The sequence below is a fragment of the Brassica napus genome, chromosome A1 (assembly GCF_020379485.1).
Source record: "Brassica napus cultivar Da-Ae chromosome A1, Da-Ae, whole genome shotgun sequence".
NCBI classification, from domain to species: domain Eukaryota; kingdom Viridiplantae; phylum Streptophyta; class Magnoliopsida; order Brassicales; family Brassicaceae; genus Brassica; species Brassica napus.
Window position 1 is genome coordinate 17,064,747 of NC_063434.1, and position 3,237 is coordinate 17,067,983.

Sequence of the window (3,237 nt, forward strand, 5' to 3'; positions counted from 1 at the left end):
ACCGTGGAAAGTTTGTTCCTTATCGAAAGAAGTCGTAATAAACGTTTCGAGTCGGAAGACGGCCCAAAGGGACCTAAGACACGACTCGAGGCCCAACTTACGATTTCTTAACCAAAAGCCCATAAACCGTATGACGGTTTACGCTTGGCGCGCATGGGGAGAACTTTTTAGATTCAGAATTCTCTGCACTTAGAAACTTTAGGCTTTATTCTCGACAAGTTCGGTTTCTATGACTGGCACTCAATTACTAGACGAACTCGCCCAGGCAGTTCGATCTCTTGTCCAGCTCTATCAATTGAACTACGTTCGGCTTGATCCTCGAAAGGGGTACGTAGGCAGCCTTTAACAAGGTTCAGTCCGAAACCAATCAAAAACCTTTTATGTATCTTTTTCGTCTTTTGTTATCGAGCTGCGACTCAACTAGGTTTGAGATTTTAGGCCGCTAGAACTAAGTAACTCGCTGACAGCCTTTGCGGCCAAAGCTTTCATGATCTCTTGTAATGATCGCAACGCTCTTACGCGGACTCGAAATAAGATCTATTGTTTTCTCTAAACTCGTTTGTTATCTTTTCATGATTTCTGCATATATTTGGTCACTTGTCGTTGGCTCTCGCAGAGATCCGGGACTTCTGGGAAATTAGGGTTTTCCTAGTTTCCTTATTTAAACGGAAATCGACAGTGCGAATTTCGGTTCCCACAGGGATGGTTGTCGATCGACGGTGGCCTTTAAATATCGATCGACATTGATTTCCAAATCGTCCTCCTCCATGTCATCGAAATTTTCTATTTCTACACTTGCGTCCATTAATCGTGCGTATTCATCAGCTCTGGTGTCGATGCTAAATGTTTCCTCTTTGGCAGATGTGAGCACTTTTTCCAGGGGGTCAACTGAGCATAGGTCTATGAAGGATTCTTCGACCAACTCAGAAATATCGTCCATGTAAGAGGCTTGCTTATCGGTTAAGGGTTGTTTTATCAGTTTTTCCATATCGAAGGTCATTGAAATGTTTCCAATGTTTAAACATATCCGACCTTCCATGATGTCGATGATTGCACCAGTGGTAGCTAGAAATGGTCTACCTAAGATGAGGGGATCTCTTGCTTCATTCTGGTATTTCAGCACAATGAAATCCGTTGGTACGTGACAGTCGTTAATTCTTATCGGCACGTCATCTAGTACTCCCTCAAGTACTCTAACGGATCTATCAGCAAGAACCAAAGTTATTTTGGTGGGTTTGAATTCGTCGTATCCCAGGGATATCACGTCAGAGTGTGGCATCAGATTCACGCTGGATCCTAGGTCACAAAGGGATCACGGAAAACTCTTATCTCGTATGTTGAAATCTAGAACAAAACTACCGGGATCAGGTCTCTTGATCGGGGTTTCGCTTTGGATTATTGCACTGACTTCCTCTGAAACCATCATGACGCTGTGTTCAGCAGCTGCGAAGCTGTTGGATACCATGTCCTTTACATATTTCTTAATCGAATATGATAATTTTATGGCATCACTTAGTGGCATTTCCAACGTGATTTTATCGAATGCTTTCTTGCAGATCGCTTTATCCAGTTCTCTCTTAGTTTGCGTCTTGTTGGGAGGAAAGGGTGGCAAAGTCCTATACACTCTCTCTACCGCTGGCGTGGCAGGAGTCGATTGTCGATCGACATTGTTTTCATTATGTCGATCGATATTTACCGTAGTCGTTTGATCGACATTATTCCCTTCTTGTCGATCAATTTCTACTTCTTCTTCCGACTCCTCCTCTTCTTCATCGAGGTTAATCGTTCCTTTTCAGCTTCATGGCGTTTTATTTGCAGAAGTAATTTCTACAGCTCTCGGGGAAAGGCGTTTTTTGCTTCTTAGTAACACAATGCAAACTTGGCGTCTCGGGTTGGTGTCAGGCATTCCAGGAAGGTATCCTTCATCCCTTCTGACAAACCCAAAGTTATGCACAACTTATCTATCCAATTTCTTGACACACTCACTCAAAGTTTCAAACTTATCATGTAAATCAGAATATACGGAATCCAATCTTTCATCGAGAAACACACTCATTTTCTTCTGGCGTTTTAGAACCTTACCAATCATAGATTCCAGCTTGCTCCTATGAGTCTGTCCTGCCTCGTAGGTCCATGTGAAGCTCATGTTTCGCTGCTGATCGGCAAGTCTTTGTTTGCGAAAGCCAGTTTCATCGATGAGGTCTACATGCTCTTCTGCATCTCCTTCAAGTAGCAAGGCCTGACTCTCTTCGTTAAACCGAACTTGCTCATCTCCAATCACAAAAGCATGAGCTAAATATGACGTTTCTTTCACCTCAGATATCCGATCTCCATTTGAATTCTCGGCGATCTTCCTCCTCTCGAGATCAGTCTTTGGCACTAGTGCTTGAAGCCACATTTTCAATGAGCCTTATAGCTTCTTCAGGTGTCTTGGTTTTGAAGTTCCCTTGACTCGCAACGTCCAAAGTCGCTTGGTATGTCCAGTGGAGACCTCTGAAGAAAATATTATGTAGCTGGATTTCGGGAAAACCATGGTGTGGGCAGTCTCGCTGGTAGGCTTTGAATCTCAACCAAGAAGCATTAAAAGCTTCTGTAGTGCCTTGAGAAAAATTATAGATCTTATTCCTAAAACTCCTCGGTTCGTGCATCATCGAAGAAGTTGTTGAGGAAGACGCTTTTGATATCACTCCAGCAAGTCAAAGATCATGGCTGCAATTGTTTCAGCCAGTGCCTCGCATCTCCAGCAAGGGAGTGCGGGAAGAGTTTGCAAAATAGGTAGTCTTCAGAGACTCCATGCACCTTGATGTTAGACACAAAGTCCTCAAGTGCTTTGATATGGTCTATGGGGTTTTCATTAGGAAGACCATGAAAGGGGTGCTGACTTACTAGAGATAAATATTTGGGTTTCAGTTCAAAGTCTTTTCTTTGAATTGCTGGAGGACGGATCGCATACCTGTTAGTGTAGAATCGATCAGGTCTGTTGTAATCTCCAAGCGTTTGGTGATGCTCCGGTCCAGCATCCAAAACAGCAGCTACTCCAATAGGAATCAGAGCCCTATGTCTATAATTAATTTGGTTTGATGCATGGTATACTCGACCTTTTTGATTTCCTAGAACTACTTTTTCATTATTGAAACATGTAAGAACATACTTACTTGCTTCCGGCAGGATGGCGTCGATCGATATTGGTAGCGGAGTTTCGATCGATTTTTTTGTTGATCTGTCGCTCGATGTTGT

At 43.0% G+C, this 3,237-nt stretch overlaps 1 non-coding gene across 1 annotated transcript; it reads left to right on the plus strand.

Annotated features, from left to right (window-relative positions):
• Window positions 1-2,526: 2,526 nt before the first annotated feature.
• On the plus strand, window positions 2,527-2,633 carry LOC125579340. The gene has a single exon (XR_007317351.1). It is a non-coding gene; the product is annotated as a small nucleolar RNA R71 (small nucleolar RNA).
• Window positions 2,634-3,237: the final 604 nt, after the last annotated feature.